Raw genomic sequence first — 17,571 nt, forward strand, 5'->3', positions numbered from 1 at the left:
GCCCAGGCATTGGAGAAATCCAACCAGGCGGACCCCTACTTAGCAGTGTCCAGGCTATGCCACCATTGGGAAGCCTTCCTTTATTTCTCCTCCTGATAAGGAATCATTTTCCTCACTGTGTCCCAATGACACCTCTTACAAGTTGTCAAAATAACACATACCTAGTTTCAGTTTCTGGTTCCATGCGCTCACTGGGCGGCAGGACTATGTCTCATGCAGTTTGGTGTGCCCTATAATAGGTAAGACGTGTTCCTGGGTGTGTAGACAGGCTACGTAGCGGGTATTGTGTTCAAACGGACAAATAGGTGGATGGATAGAAAGGTTAAGTGGACGAGTGTGTGGATTCCCCTTAAATAGTGACCTATGGTAAATCCCAAGAGCTAGAAAGATAAGAAAGGAAAGGTTAAATAATGGCTTGAGAATTTCTCTACAGGAAGGGCCTGAGCATGGGAGGACTGTCAGAAGGAGAGGTTGGAGAGTCTGCCTGGAAGGACACACTCTTTTAATTTATATTTCCTGTTTCTTTGGGGCTGATCTGGGGGCAGTGTTTGAATCTATGAATAGGCCACCCCTTCATGCAGCCACCGAAAAAGTTACTTGCAAAATAAGTTTGATTGGTTCTCCAAAGCTTACCGTTGGCGGCATTATCTGATGTGCCCAAAAAAAGCTCCTGGGACTGAGAAGAAAATTACCTGATCATGGCTTGAAACTCTACCACTAAGGCAACAGCATGAAAGCATGAAGATTTCACAAAACTTCTTGTAGCAACCTCTGCAGATGGGGTCTCTGCCCTCTGAAGCAGTGTTTCTCAACCCTGCCTGGCCTTCATTCCTTGGAGACCTTGCTTTGATTGATGTGAGGAAGACCCCTCCACATTTTTTAAAAGTTTCCCAGGCATTTCTAAGGGGCAGTCGGGATTAGGAACCAGTCATTTCTCTAGAAGCTTACACTGGATCCAGAAACAATGAGAAGGACCACTGTGTACAGGACACTCTGGCAACAGAATAAAAACAGTGTCTGCTTATGAAAAGAACCACACTGTATGGACATTAATTCGGCTGACATTTATTGAGTGCGCATGACGTGCCAGGCCTCGTGCCAGGGGCGGGGATACAGTGATGGACAGTGCGCGCATGGGCTCAGGGAGTTTATAGAAGTCTAGTTAGAGTATCAGATATTAGATAATAAACACATACGCAATTACAAATTGTGATAAGTGCTGTGGAGGAAAGGACAAGATGCTGTGATAGAGAATAATCCAATTTAGGTGGAGTGGGATAGGAAAGGAAAGCTGGGAGCAAATCCCATTTAGGTTGAGACTTAAGAATACAATTCAGGGGGTGCCTGGGTGGCTCAGTTGGTTATGCATCTGACTTTGGCTCGGGTCCTGATCTCAGGGTGCTGGGATCGAGCCCCCTGTCAGGCTCTGCACTCAGCAGGGAGTCTGCTCGTCCCTCTCCCTCTGCCCCTCCTACTGGTACTCTCTCTCATATAAATAAGTAAAATCTTTTTTTCTTTTTTAAAGAATACAACTCAGTGGTACTTATTTGACGAGTTGGATGTTCACATTAGGTTGAACCACATGACATTGCTGGGATTTAACCATTTATGACCTACACGATGGTGATTCCATATGGTTCCACCTGACCCTGAGTCTGAGCAGGCCAGGAAGAGAAGGCACGGGTGTCCTACTTCTCTCCGAGCAGGGATGGATGGCTGCACGGATCGGAGGCACCTGCAGCGAATGGAAGAAAACTCACGACTCTACGTTACAAAAGCAGCGCTGAGATCTGAGCAGTATAATGTTTACAGTATCTTTTTTCTTTTAAATATTCATGTTTGTTTTCAAATCACTTAATCGATGTTCAGAGAAAAACCCGAACTTGCATTGTCTCCCCTCCTTCCAAAATAGAGGTGGAGAGGGGCTGTTGTTTAAANCCTCTGCTATGAGCCTGCTTCTTCCTCTCCCACTCCCCCTGCTTGTGTTCCCTCTCTCGCTGGCTGTCTCTATCTCTGTCAAAATAAATAAATAAAATCTTTAAAAAAAAAATAAATAAAAAAANCTTTTAAATATTCATGTTTGTTTTCAAATCACTTAATCGATGTTCAGAGAAAAACCCGAACTTGCATTGTCTCCCCTCCTTCCAAAATAGAGGTGGAGAGGGGCTGTTGTTTAAAGTTCGATTCTTGGGGGCCGTGCATTTCTGAACGAAGCAGCCGGTCCTGTCACCGCGCGACCGCGCAGCGCTGGATATGACGTGTGCGCATGCTCTATCTGGTTACTCTGTATAACAAACCACCCCAAACTTAGTGCTTTAAAACAACCACCGTTTATTATGCTCCCGGATTCCAGAAATCACTCATTAGAAAGGGCCCAGTGGAGGAGGGTCTTCTCTGTTCTATAATGTCTGGGGCCACAGCTGGGGAGATCTGGCCGCTAGGAATAGCTGCAATTGGAGGTACCGCTTCCCAGGTGGACGTCGGGTGCCGAGCTGCGGTAAACGGAAGGGCAGCTCGGCTGGAACTGGGGGCCGGACCACCCTTCCCGGCTTGTGCTTCTCACAGCCCGGTGGCAAGGTCCTGAGAGAAGGGGTCCCAAGAGGAGCATTCCAAGAAAACTAGGCTGAAGCTACCTGGACTGACCCTGTTTCAGAAATCACCTTGCATCTGTCGCAAAGGGGAGTCTGCTTGTCCCTCTACCGAGAGAACCAATCATGAGCTCACCAAGATCCAAGTGGGGGGGAGAGGGGGACACAAATCCTACTTCTCAGTGGGAAGAGTGTCAAGGTCACATCACGGAAGAGCATGGGCGGTGAGAGACATCACTGCGTCCATCTCTGAAAATGTCATCTGCCATGAAGTGATTAGACAGTAACACCTAGAGACACTTCATGAGGGAGCTAAGTACTAGCTTTTCACAGCATTGCTGCATCTGTGCCAAGTGAAGGTGAGGGCGAGTGCACCCCTGTTACGAAGAAGAAGGTACTTCACCAAAAGGAGTTTTCCAACAACCCTTCTCTTGCCACGGTGTGCAGAAAAATGTTGGGTCTCCCTGGGAGGATGGCGACATGCACGCTCTATTTGGAGAGACAGAGGCCTTCTGCTGGCAAAGCCAGATTTTTGCAGAGCACAGCAGGGGAAAACCGAGTCTTCCAAAGAAATAAAAGGCTCAGTTTGAAAAGACTATTCCTAGAGCAAACTGCAAAAGCAATATCTGAGTTTTAGTCTCCGGGAGCAAGAAGAAGATGTCAAGATTTAAGACATCTTAGAAACAAAAGCAAAAATTAACTAATGGGACTACATCAAACTGAAAAGTTTTGCACAGCAAAGGAAACCATCAACAAAAGGACAAGTCAACCTGCTGAGTGGGAGAAGATATTTGCAAATGATATATCCAGGAAGGGGTTAATATCCAAAATACATAAAGAATTCATACAACTCGACACCAAAAGAGAAAAAAAAAAATGGGCAGAGGACATGAATAGACATTTTTCAAAAGACATACAGACTCTCTCCCCCAGCATCCAAGATGATGAAAGGAAAGAAGGCGAAGGGGAAGAAGGTGGCCCGGCTCCTGCTGCCATGAAGAAGCAGGAGGCCAAGAAGGTCGTCAATCCCCTGTTTGAGAAAAGGCCCAAGAATTTTGGCATCAGACAGGACCTCCAGCCCAGAGGGGACCTCACCCGCTTTGTCAAATAGCCCCACGACATCCAGTTGCAGTGGCAAAGGGCTCTTCTCCATAAACGTCTCAAAGTGCCTCCTGTGATCAACCAGTTCGCCCAGGCCCTGGACGGCCAGACAGCTACTCAACTGCTTATGCCAGCCCACAAGTACAGACCAGAGACAAAGCAAGAGAAGTAGATTGTTGGCCTGGGCTGAGAAGAAAGTTGCAGACAAAGGGGATGTCCCCACAAAGAGGCTGACTGTCCTTTGAGCTGGGATTAACATTGTCATCATGTGGGTGGGAAACAAGAAGGCTCAGCTGGTAGTGACTGCCCATGATGTGGGTCCCACCAAGCTGGCCACCTTCCTGTCTGCCCTGTGTCGTGAGATGGGGGTTCCCCACTGCATTATCAAGGGGAAGGCCAGGCAACAAGTGTTGGCAAGGATTTGGAGGGGAAAAAACCCTTGTGCACTGTTGGTGGGACTATAAATTGTGCAAAACAGTATGGCGGTTCCTCAAAANGGTGGGAGAGGATTGCTGTTTTTCTTTAGAGGTCTTGTGGTAGTATCTGACTTTTAAACTAAGCACATTTCATACAAATAAAATTTAAATAGGCAAAAATCCATTAATATGCCAGAAATAATTTGTAAATTGTGTGTAAAATAGCCCCCTTCCCAACATTATTAGAAGTAGTATTTCAGGGGAAAAAGTAAGCCCCTCTGATTTGTCTTTCTTCTTTCTGCAAATGGTTTTTGAGCAAATTCTTGGGAGCCCATCAATCTGCCAATTAGAAGAAAATGTAAGAGTAACAGCAGGAATCATGACTGCAAGGAAACAGTTACCATCCCATAAAATTATGGCCTTTACCAAATTAGAATAAACCTGTCAAGACAATGTTTAACTATCTTTATGTAAAAATCAAAATGGTCTGACTTCAACTGTCAAACAGACTCTTTCAACTTGTCTGTAACAAAGTGCTCCCTTAGCAAGTCGTATACTTCAAGCTGCATTTGCAGTTGGGGGAAGCAGCTGGCTGGCCCATGAATCCGGAGTCTGCTTCTTTATGGCTGCCTCTGGCCTGCGGTAGCCTGGCTGGCTCATTTAACCGGCCTGGCAGTTTCGGCAGGCTGGGTGGCTGTCACTCCTGCAGAAAAACTATGAAGTAAAATATCGTTGCACCTACCTCACGGATCAATAAAACAAAAGAAAAAATCTAGCTCTTCCATTTGGACGAGAGGCAATTTTCTGTGGCTTCTCACATTTGCTAGAACTTTACAAATACGTATCCCCCAAACCACGGGATGAGACAAATCGGTACAATACTAGTTATTTTTATGCGCTGCCTCATCCTTTATACAAAGTATCTGAGATCACTTTAAAGAGAGGGCAGAATGGAGGGTGTGATTTATAAAGCCTGAGGGACCAAGGCTAAAGCTGCCGAAGCAGGGAATGGTTCACGGAGGATTCTGGGAAAGGAAGATTGGCTAAGAGGCGAATGCAAACTATGTGTGTAGCCCCTTGCAGGGACAGGGAGAGGATTGTAGCCGGGCTCACAACTTCAGGCCTGGAGCTGAGGAGCCCATCCCGAAGGGCTGATCAGAGCTAGAAGACAGGTGGACAACAACAGAAGTTGAAATGCTTATAAATCTCTCTTTGCAATGTTTTCTTTTTTAAGAGAACTTTACTGAGATATAATTCACATGCCATACAATTCACCCCCTTAAAATGTAAAGTTCAATGGTTTTCAGTATATTTACGGAGTTCCACAATCATCAATCAATTTTAGAACGTTTCATCACCTCCCAATAAAACCCATACCCCTTAGCGGTCACCCCTTCCCCCTCCCCACCTGACACACAGTCCTAGGCAAACACTATTCCACCTTCTGTCTCTATGGATTTGCCTGTTCTGAACGTTTCACATAAACGAAATCATACAGTACGTGGTCTTCTGTGACTCTTTCCTGATGCAGCATAATGCTTTCGAGGCTCACCTACGTTGCGGCATACGTTGGCACTTCGCTCCTCTGTGTGGCAGAATAACATTCCGTTGCCCGCACGACCACATTTGGTTTATCCGTCCATCAGCCGATGGACATTTGGATCGTTTCCCCCTTTGTGGTCATTATCATTAACACCGCAGTGAACATTTATGTACAAGTTTTAATGTGAACATAAGTTTTCAATTCTCTTGGATACACATCTAGGAGAGCAATTTCCGGGTCATGGGATAACTCTATGTCAAACGTTTTGACGACCTGCCAAACTGTTTTCAAAAGCACCATTTTACATTTCCATTAGCAATGTATGCAGTTTCCAATTTTTCCACAACCTCCCCAACACTTGTTATTACCTGTCTTTTTATTATAGCCCCTCTCATGGGTGTGAGTGGTGTCTCATGGTCCCATTAATTTCTCATCTTTACTTTTGTTCCTACACTCTCATGATACATGGGCTTTAGCGGCCAGTAGTTATTGCATTAAAATTTCAAAACGGAAAGGAAAGGATCAACAAAGAACTCTTGAACTTTGGTGCACACTTTTTAAAAAGATTTTATTTATTTATTTGGGAGGGGAAGGGAGAGAGCATGGGGGGAGGGGGAGGGAGAAGGACAAGCAGCGATCCCACAACCCTGAGATCATGACCTGAGCCAACATCAAGAGTCAGTGCTCAACCAACCCAGCCACCTGGGTGCCCCTTGGTGCACCTTTTAAAATTGTCCACAGACCCCAAGGCTTGGAAGAAAAATTACCCCAGTGCTCAGAAGGGGTAAAGAGAGATATTAAAAAAACCATACGTTATTGCTAGTCATTACACATTATTACTGAGGACATATATAACACTAAAGACTGTGCCAAATGCCTTAGAGGAAATTAAAAACACACAGGCTCCTTACCACCAAGGACTTGCAGAATTCTAGACCTCACAGTGATGGCAATAATACTGTTTGCACATAACTTTATAAATGATAAAGACTTTGAAAACTTCATTCTGTTTTTTCTCCCCTTAGGAGCCAAGAGTTACAGCAGCCAGGGGCTCCATGACCCTCTAGCCCAACAAGACAAGGATCAGAGTGGATATGTCACAGAGCAGAGTGGCAGGGCACAGCTGGGGAGCCGCACAATGCAGGGAGTGTGAAGAGCCAGGAAGGACTGGTGGCCTGAGAAGGTGGTCCAACCAGGTCACAATGCCATGGACAGGAGAAACAGCGGGGTCCAGAGACACACCCTGGCGGCCTTAGTTGCCTGCCCAGACCACAGAGGACTGGGGACCCAACGTGAGGGTGCCTGGCACCACCTGGAATGGGCCCATGGGCCGCCACTAGCTTTCCTGGGCCACCTCCACTCCTCTAGCAATGTTGACCTATTTGCGGGTTTTTCAAATGTGCCTCCCTTTCTTGCATCTGTGTGCTTTTTCTGTAAGATGTTTTCTAAAACACTCTCCTCCAATTCCCACACCACACTGCCAAAAGTGTTGTCCTTCAAGACGGTGTCGCTTGCTTATGCGAAACCTATGCCCTCTCACCAGCGCTTATAGGAAGGCAGCCAAACACGGCATCTGATGCTCTTCCCAATCTGCCCAAACCCACCTCTCACAGCCCCCTTCTGTGGCCCCCTCCCGTGGCACCTGCCGTTCTCCCGTAAATACTCCGCAAAGCCTTCCCTGACTCTCCGAGGCAGGACTGACTGCCCTTTGGCCCGTGTTCCCTCGCCCCGGCTTTATACCAGCATTGCCCTCACCAGTGTTCGGCACGTTACGTACAAAGGTGTGTGATTTCAGTTCCTCCGACTGGGAGGCCACGGCAGGCAGGGGCTCTGACTCATTCATCTTTGTATCGATAGTGCCAGAGTGGGTAATCCAAGTGGAAAAGTCCAAAAGGTGATGTATGAATGGGTGAACTAATGCATAAGTGAATTTACACAAAATGCCAGACCAATTTGGCAATATTTAGAAAAATATTGTCTTGGACAAATGTTATAGCTAAGAGTTCATCCCAACATCAGATCAAAACAACTGGCAAATTATGCTTATGTTTACACCTTTGTTCTCAAAGAAAACCTATTTATTTATTATTTATTTTTTAAAGATTTTATTTATTTATTTAACAGAGAGAGACAGCCAGCAAGAGAGAAAACACAAGCAGGAGGAGTGGGAGAGGAAGAATCAGGCTCTCAGCGGAGGAGCCTGATGTGGGGCTTGATCCCAGAATGCTGGGATCACGCCCTGAGCCAAAGGCAGTCACTCAACGACTGAGCCACTCAGGTGCCCCCTCAAAGAAAACCTATTTAAACCTGCTTTGATTAGAGCTCTTTTTTTGGTTAGAGGTCATAAAATATACAGAGGTTTTAGTCAACCAAAAAATGCCATTATGACAAAATATAAATGAAAAAGCGAAATGCAAGCATGCTTTTATTTACCAATGGTCATCAATAGCAGTAAGCTAGAAGTGCAAACAGAAGCATAGTTCCTGAACCTAATTACTCTCCATGGTAGTGAGATATATATTTTTAAAAAGGAGCGGGTGGTGCTGGCCTTTGAGTTGAGTTCTAAGAAACACAGTGGACTCGTACATTTGTGAGACAACTGTGATGTCAGAGCTCCATTGTGCTGTGTCCTCAGGGGTGAATTGCTGTCTGCAGGGGAAAACCACTGTAGTGAGTTACAGAACGCTGCAAATGCTTTGCTGCGCCTGTCCCCAACCGCGGGAGTCTCCAGCCTTTTGCCTTGAGTCTGGGCTGGCCCTGTGACTTTCTTCCTCCACTAGGATGACAAAAGTGATGCTGTGACACCCAAGGCTGAGCCTTAGGAGATCTGTAGTTTCTGCTCTGGTGTGCTAGAAATGCTCCTTCTTGGAATCCAGACGGAGCTCTGAGAAGCTCAAGCATGTGGAAAACCCCAACGGCAGAGAACTAAGGTCCTCTGGTCAACAGCCCCAGTGAGTGTCCAGTCAGCAGCGGGTGCCAGCCGCCAGCCGTGTCGGGGAGCCCGCTTCGAGGTGCCCTCCTAGTGGCACCCCCAGATGCCTACAGCCCCATCACACACTGCATGGAGCAGAAGAACCATCCAGAGGAGCCCAGTCAACCCACAATACTGAAATACAATGCATGGTGGTGATTATTTTAAGCCACTGAATTTCGGTGGCTTTGTTATGCAGTAGATAAGCAAGACGACCCTGAGTCCAGACAAGGCAGCTTGTATTTACTGGAAAGTGAAACCAATTCAAAATTCTGCTCATCCTTAGGAATACCAAAGTGGACAGAAATAAGACTTTCTGCCTCCCAGGCAATTCCCAAGAGAAACAGCTTAGCTGGCTGTGGAAGAATTAATAAGAACAATGCAGTAAAGTGAGATAAAGCGTGCTATGTCAGCAGTGTCACTGGCCAAGTGTGCGAAAACTCTCTTGCCATTAAAGTAAGCAATCCAATGACTACAATATGTACAAAGCGAAATGATCAACTTGCAGTTTGATGAGAAGAGTCTATAAAATCAGTAGCTTCAAAGAACACGGTGGAATCAATAAAGTTTATGAAAATGGAATTAGTTGTGTGTGAATGTGGGTAACAAATGCACCACGTGTTCTGTACCTAGGAAACGAAGAGGGGGCCCTCTGTGGTCCAATGCCACGTTCAGAGTAAAGGGTTAACAAAAACCTACCTACTACGTGCCTCCTTTTGATCACATCCAAGGCTGTTGCATCTGTTCTATGGGTTACGTTCTGCTTAGGCCCAGGCATTGGAGAAATCCAACCAGGCGGACCCCTACTTAGCAGTGTCCAGGCTATGCCACCATTGGGAAGCCTTCCTTTATTTCTCCTCCTGATAAGGAATCATTTTCCTCACTGTGTCCCAATGACACCTCTTACAAGTTGTCAAAATAACACATACCTAGTTTCAGTTTCTGGTTCCATGCGCTCACTGGGCGGCAGGACTATGTCTCATGCAGTTTGGTGTGCCCTATAATAGGTAAGACGTGTTCCTGGGTGTGTAGACAGGCTACGTAGCGGGTATTGTGTTCAAACGGACAAATAGGTGGATGGATAGAAAGGTTAAGTGGACGAGTGTGTGGATTCCCCTTAAATAGTGACCTATGGTAAATCCCAAGAGCTAGAAAGATAAGAAAGGAAAGGTTAAATAATGGCTTGAGAATTTCTCTACAGGAAGGGCCTGAGCATGGGAGGACTGTCAGAAGGAGAGGTTGGAGAGTCTGCCTGGAAGGACACACTCTTTTAATTTATATTTCCTGTTTCTTTGGGGCTGATCTGGGGGCAGGGTTTGAGTCTATGAATAGGCCACCCCTTCATGCAGCCACCGAAAAAGTTACTTGCAAAATAAGTTTGATTGGTTCTCCAAAGCTTACCGTTGGCGGCATTATCTGATGTGCCCAAAAAAAGCTCCTGGGACTGAGAAGAAAATTACCTGATCATGGCTTGAAACTCTACCACTAAGGCAACAGCATGAAAGCATGAAGATTTCACAAAACTTCTTGTAGCAACCTCTGCAGATGGGGTCTCTGCCCTCTGAAGCAGTGTTTCTCAACCCTGCCTGGCCTCCATTCCTTGGAGACCTTGCTTTGATTGATGTGAGGAAGACCCCTCCACATTTTTTAAAAGTTTCCCAGGCATTTCTAAGGGGCAGTCGGGATTAGGAACCAGTCATTTCTCTAGAAGCTTACACTGGATCCAGAAACAATGAGAAGGACCACTGTGTACAGGACACTCTGGCAACAGAATAAAAACAGTGTCTGCTTATGAAAAGAACCACACTGTATGGACATTAATTCGGCTGACATTTATTGAGTGCGCATGACGTGCCAGGCCTCGTGCCAGGGGCGGGGATACAGTGATGGACAGTGCGCGCATGGGCTCAGGGAGTTTATAGAAGTCTAGTTAGAGTATCAGACATTAGATAATAAACACATACGCAATTACAAATTGTGATAAGTGCTGTAGAGGAAAGGACAAGATGCTGTGATAGAGAATAATCCAATTTAGGTGGAGTGGGATAGGAAAGGAAAGCTGGGAGCAAATCCCATTTAGGTTGAGACTTAAGAATACAATTCAGGGGGTGCCTGGGTGGCTCAGTTGGTTATGCATATGACTTTGGCTCGGGTCCTGATCTCTGGGTGCTGGGATCGAGCCCCCTGTCAGGCTCTGCACTCAGCAGGGAGTCTGCTCGTCCCTCTCCCTCTGCCCCTCCTACTGGTACTCTCTCTCATATAAATAAGTAAAATCTTTTTTTCTTTTTTAAAGAATACAACTCAGTGGTACTTATTTGACGAGTTGGATGTTCACATTAGGTTGAACCACATGACATTGCTGGGATTTAACCATTTATGACCTACACGATGGTGATTCCATATGGTTCCACCTGACCCTGAGTCTGAGCAGGCCAGGAAGAGAAGGCACGGGTGTCCTACTTCTCTCCGAGCAGGGATGGATGGCTGCACGGATCGGAGGCACCTGCAGCGAATGGAAGAAAACTCACGACTCTACGTTACAAAAGCAGCGCTGAGATCTGAGCAGTATAATGTTTACAGTATCTTTTTTCTTTTAAATATTCATGTTTGTTTTCAAATCACTTAATCGATGTTCAGAGAAAAACCCGAACTTGCATTGTCTCCCCTCCTTCCAAAATAGAGGTGGAGAGGGGCTGTTGTTTAAAGTTCGATTCTTGGGGGCCGTGCATTTCTGAACGAAGCAGCCGGTCCTGTCACCGCGCGACCGCGCAGCGCTGGATATGACGTGTGCGCATGCTCTATCTGGTTACTCTGTATAACAAACCACCCCAAACTTAGTGCTTTAAAACAACCACCGTTTATTATGCTCCCGGATTCCAGAAATCACTCATTAGAAAGGGCCCAGTGGAGGAGGGTCTTCTCTGTTCTATAATGTCTGGGGCCACAGCTGGGGAGATCTGGCCGCTAGGAATAGCTGCAATTGGAGGTACCGCTTCCCAGGTGGACGTCGGGTGCCGAGCTGCGGTAAACGGAAGGGCAGCTCGGCTGGAACTGGGGGCCGGACCACCCTTCCCGGCTTGTGCTTCTCACAGCCCAGTGGCAAGGTCCTGAGAGAAGGGGTCCCAAGAGGAGCATTCCAAGAAAACTAGGCTGAAGCTACCTGGACTGACCCTGTTTCAGAAATCACCTTGCATCTGTCGCAAAGGGGAGTCTGCTTGTCCCTCTACCGAGAGAACCAATCATGAGCTCACCAAGATCCAAGTGGGGGGGAGAGGGGGACACAAATCCTACTTCTCAGTGGGAAGAGTGTCAAGGTCACATCACGGAAGAGCATGGGCGGTGAGAGACATCACTGCGTCCATCTCTGAAAATGTCATCTGCCATGAAGTGATTAGACAGTAACACCTAGAGACACTTCATGAGGGAGCTAAGTACTAGCTTTTCACAGCATTGCTGCATCTGTGCCAAGTGAAGGTGAGGGCGAGTGCACCCCTGTTACGAAGAAGAAGGTACTTCACCAAAAGGAGTTTTCCAACAACCCTTCTCTTGCCACGGTGTGCAGAAAAATGTTGGGTCTCCCTGGGAGGATGGCGACATGCACGCTCTATTTGGAGAGACAGAGGCCTTCTGCTGGCAAAGCCAGATTTTTGCAGAGCACAGCAGGGGAAAACCGAGTCTTCCAAAGAAATAAAAGGCTCAGTTTGAAAAGACTATTCCTAGAGCAAACTGCAAAAGCAATATCTGAGTTTTAGTCTCCGGGAGCAAGAAGAAGATGTCAAGATTTAAGACATCTTAGAAACAAAAGCAAAAATTAACTAATGGGACTACATCAAACTGAAAAGTTTTGCACAGCAAAGGAAACCATCAACAAAAGGACAAGTCAACCTGCTGAGTGGGAGAAGATATTTGCAAATGATATATCCAGGAAGGGGTTAATATCCAAAATACATAAAGAATTCATACAACTCGACACCAAAAGAGAAAAAAAAAAATGGGCAGAGGACATGAATAGACATTTTTCAAAAGACATACAGACTCTCTCCCCCAGCATCCAAGATGATGAAAGGAAAGAAGGCGAAGGGGAAGAAGGTGGCCCGGCTCCTGCTGCCATGAAGAAGCAGGAGGCCAAGAAGGTCGTCAATCCCCTGTTTGAGAAAAGGCCCAAGAATTTTGGCATCAGACAGGACCTCCAGCCCAGAGGGGACCTCACCCGCTTTGTCAAATAGCCCCACGACATCCAGTTGCAGTGGCAAAGGGCTCTTCTCCATAAACGTCTCAAAGTGCCTCCTGTGATCAACCAGTTCGCCCAGGCCCTGGACGGCCAGACAGCTACTCAACTGCTTATGCCAGCCCACAAGTACAGACCAGAGACAAAGCAAGAGAAGTAGATTGTTGGCCTGGGCTTGAGAAGAAAGTTGCAGACAAAGGGGATGTCCCCACAAAGAGGCTGACTGTCCTTTGAGCTGGGATTAACATTGTCATCATGTGGGTGGGAAACAAGAAGGCTCAGCTGGTAGTGACTGCCCATGATGTGGGTCCCACCAAGCTGGCCACCTTCCTGTCTGCCCTGTGTCGTGAGATGGGGGTTCCCCACTGCATTATCAAGGGGAAGGCCAGGCAACAAGTGTTGGCAAGGATTTGGAGGGGAAAAAACCCTTGTGCACTGTTGGTGGGACTATAAATTGTGCAAAACAGTATGGCGGTTCTTCAAAAAGTTAAAAGTAGAGATAGCCTATGATTCAGTAGTTCTACTGTGGGGTATTTACCCAAAGAAAATGAAAACAATAATTCAAAAAGATACATGCACCCCTATGATTATTTCCATTAGCCCAGATATGGAAGCACCCCAAGCGTCCATGGATAGATGACTGGATAAGGAAGATGTGGTATATAGACACACACTGGGATATTACTCAGCCATAAAAAAGCATGAGCTCTTGCCACTTGTGACAACATGGATGGACCTAGAGGGTATTATGCTAAGTGAAGTAAGTTAGACCGAGAGAGAGGAAAATACCAAATGTATTCCAACTCAGCACCACCTAATTATTTTCCGGCTGCCCATACAGGTCAAGATTACCACAAAAGTACACATGTTTGAGCCAGAGAAAATCAGGGAAACAAAGACCTGAATGGAGCAGGGCACTAAATAGTTAAGAAAATCCAGCACCTCAGATTTCTTTGGGGCCCGGTTTCATCTGGATGATACTCACATGGCCTGGGAGGCCTACCCATGACTGCCTGCCTGTCTTACCTCTGACCCCACTTCATGCTTGGACTCAGATATGGCATATTTGCCCAGAAGGAACATATCTGCCTCGATTTTTTTTTAAAAAAAAAAAACATTTTTTTTCCTTTTAATAAGAAGCTTGTAATTTTTGCTTGACCCCTGACTACCACTGAGGTCCATCCAGGCAACAGTTCTCCTGGACTCAGGAGTGTGAATGAAACTTAATTTGCCAGCACTTTCTGTGTGCCAGGCCTCTGCTGTGTGGTAAAGGGCACCGTGTCACCTAATACAGTATCCTCTGAGGTGTCCTCTATTCTTGCCCCATTTTACAGAGGAGACAGGTTTGAAGAGGAATGGCAAATCACCTCAGGTCACCTGGGTAGTGTGACTCCGTCACTCATAACCCTCAGGTCCTTTCAGTAGTATAAACAACAACAGAGACTCAGAAATCAAAAATCTAAGATTCTATTTCTTGACCCCCAAAGTCCTGATTTTGAATTCAGTGACAAGCTCCACAGGGGGGCAGAGATCAGGGACACAATCCGCCCCTGGCGCAGGCAGGGAGAGGGCACCGCTGTCCCACGATGGCACCTTTTCCTCGCTCCCCCACTGCCAGAGACGCTGCGCTCGCGGGTGACCTGCCTCAGGGTGATGCGGCTTCTTCCGGGCAGACTGGGGCTGTGTGTTTGGGTAAGGGGCTAACTAGCCTGCTCCTGGGGTGGGGGGCGGGTCTGCCCTGACAGCAGTCACCTGGCGTCCACACCGCTTGGGACACGCCCCTCCTCCCAGTCCCTGGGTCCCCAGCGCACGGGACAGAGCGTCCCCAGCCCGGGCCAACGGCTGGGCTCAGGCCGCACTGCACCTTGCTGGGCAGGGAGACCATCTGCTTGCACGGGTCTCTAATGAGGCCCCTACCTGCGTTCACAAGAGCCAGTGCTGGCTGGGTGTTCCTAGAGTCTTTACAAATCTTTGCTTTGAAATCCCTGGAGAGAAAGAAAGGTGCCCTAAACGTCCTTCTTCCTCACCTGTTAAGGGGTTCCCATCCAACATCTCCACTCCCCCCCTTTCCTAAACCAAAGGAAAGGCCTGCCTTGCAATCCCTTTAATTAACAGTTTGTTTTTATTTTTCAATATTTGGTGGTCGATTTAGTTTAAGGTCCTCGGGGAATTTACACGGATTAAATCAGAGTAGCTGGAAAGTGGACAATGTTTCCTCGGAGTTTCTTTTCTCTCTCTCTTTAATTGGTAGCAGCACAATCTAACAAGGTGAGTCTAATTCCGTTCTGCTGAGAGAGGAAGAAAGTTTCATCCTTATTATCCTTCTAAGAATATCTAGCAAATTGGCAGAGTTGGGTTTTTTCCCCCCTTAATATAACGAAAAGGAGAAAAACCCCAATTTTTGTCCATTTCTGAGGAATCACCAAGTGTGGGGTCAAATGAGGACACCAACGTGTCTCCTTCATCAAGCCTTTGCCCGCTCCGGAGCCTGGATGCTGCTACCCATTCTACCCAGTCCAGCAGGGGCTGGCTGCTCCGTTCGCAGCCAGCCCAGCACCAGTTTGCTCCTGCTCCATCGGCAGCAGGCAGCACCTCCTCCCCCACCCCCACCCCCCAACTCTGAGACACCTTCTGCTGGGGCCAGTCTGTCTCCGCCTCACATCAGCTGTTTCCTTGACCTCTGAACCAGTCAATTATCTGTTTTTGCGGCCTCCCTCAAGACTCACCTCCATGAAGCCTTCCCTAACACGAACTGGTAAGACTGCTTCTTTTCTGTGAATTCCACACAATCCTGCACCCTTGGGTCTAATTCTCCAGGTGTGACCACAGCCGCATGGACAGCAAGCTCCAAGCTGTCATGGACACGGACTGCGCGCACGCTGTTAAAACTATTCTTATATATCCCACATACTCTTACACTGGTCTGCAGTGTAAGAGCAACTAGAAACAGCCTTAATGGAAGGCAATGGGGTAATATGAATCAAAAAACGTAATATTTTGTCAGCCCTTTAACCCACCAATTATACCTCTAGGAATATATCTTCAGGAAAAAAATCATGTATGAAGGAATGCTTATTAGAGGTATTTATTACTTCTAAAAATTGGAAACCATCCAAATGTCCAACAATAGGAAAATAAATTACAGAGCAGTTATACAACAGACTACTCTACAGCCATTACAAATACTATACAATAATGTTTACTGACAGGGAAAGCTATTCAGGGTATATTATTCAGTTTTTAAAAAATGGGCTTCAAAGTAATGGCAAAGTTATTTTTAATCATCTAGCTGTAGTTCAAAAGAGCTGGAAAAGGAAATAGACAAGTCATAAAATTCAAAGGCAGAGCTTCCTTGATGCTCTCTTCTCTAAATGTTAGATGAAAAATTTTAAAAATACAGATAAGTAAAGTAAAAATTAACCAGATTGTTTTCATCCACATGCAACCACAGTTAACATTTTGATGGACTCTCCCTTTTCTCTGTGTGTGTGTGTGTGTGTGTGTGTGCACATGTGGGGGTGATACACACACGCATCACAGGTGCACTCATACTATTCCTATAGTTGTTACCCTACAGACTGCAATACACATCTTTATCAACGTTAACGTTGCTTTGAATTTTTGCTCTCTTTTGTTAATACTAAAACCTTAGTACATTAATCTACCCCTCCTCCCCCCCTTCCTGAACTTAAGTGACATTGCTGCCATGCATTTTAATTCTATACATATTATAAATTCCACAAAGCATTATCATAATCAATATTTATATTCCCTACATATTTACACTTCCCTTGCTCTTATTTCTTATTTCCACTCTTCTTTATTCTTTTCTTCATCTCTTATTTCCATCTGTGATCATTTTTCTTCTCTGTAAAGAACGCTCTTTAGTATTTCCTTTAGTACGTGTCCATGGGTGACATATCCATCAATTTTTGGCTGACAAGTTTTTATTTCACCTTCATTTTATCTCAGGATATTTTCACTGAGAACAGGATTCTAAATTGGCCGTGATTATATATATATATATATATGTATGTGTATATATATATACACACACACACACATACATACACACACACACATACATATGTATATATATTGGTCAATTCTTTGAAAATGTTTTGAATAGTTTTACTCTAATGTGCCTAGGTCTGGGTTTTGTTTTGTTTTGATTTCCTGCTTGGAGTTTGTGGTGATTCTTGAATCTGTGGCTTCATATCTTTCATCAGTTTTTTCAAATTCCCAGCTAATATCCCTTTAATCCTGCTTCTGCCCAGTTTCTTTCCTCGACTTTCAGGATTCTAATTACGCATTTTGTTAGACCTTCTCACAGAATATCTGTCTCTTAGTCTTCTGGTTTGTTTTTTATTTCATCATTCAAAATATCATACCAAATTTTTTTTGTGTGACCTATCAGTTCACTAATTTTTTATTTAAATTCAAGTTAGTTAACATAGAGTGTATTATTCAATTCAGGGGTAGAATTTAGTGATTCATCAGTTGCATATAACACCAGTGCTCATTAGATCAAGTGCCCTCCTTAATGTCCATCACCCAGTTACCCCATCCCCCACCCACCTCTGCACCAGCAATCCTGTTTGTTCCCCATAGTTAAGAGTCTCTTAACTGGGTGGCTTAGTCCATTAAGCATCTGTCTTCAGCTCAGTTCATGATCCTGGGGTCCTGGGATTGAGCTCCAAGTTGGGCTCCCTACTCAGCAGGAA

General features: G+C 45.8%; 2 pseudogenes; both read left to right on the forward strand.

Annotated features, from left to right (window-relative positions):
• The first annotated feature begins 3,529 nt into the window (after positions 1-3,529).
• LOC117796385 lies at positions 3,530-6,707 on the forward strand (annotated as a pseudogene).
• Positions 6,708-12,675: 5,968 nt separating this feature from the next.
• LOC117796402 lies at positions 12,676-15,791 on the forward strand (annotated as a pseudogene).
• Positions 15,792-17,571: the final 1,780 nt, after the last annotated feature.

Source organism: Ailuropoda melanoleuca, chromosome 1 (assembly GCF_002007445.2).
Source record: "Ailuropoda melanoleuca isolate Jingjing chromosome 1, ASM200744v2, whole genome shotgun sequence".
Taxonomy (NCBI): Eukaryota; Metazoa; Chordata; class Mammalia; order Carnivora; family Ursidae; genus Ailuropoda; species Ailuropoda melanoleuca.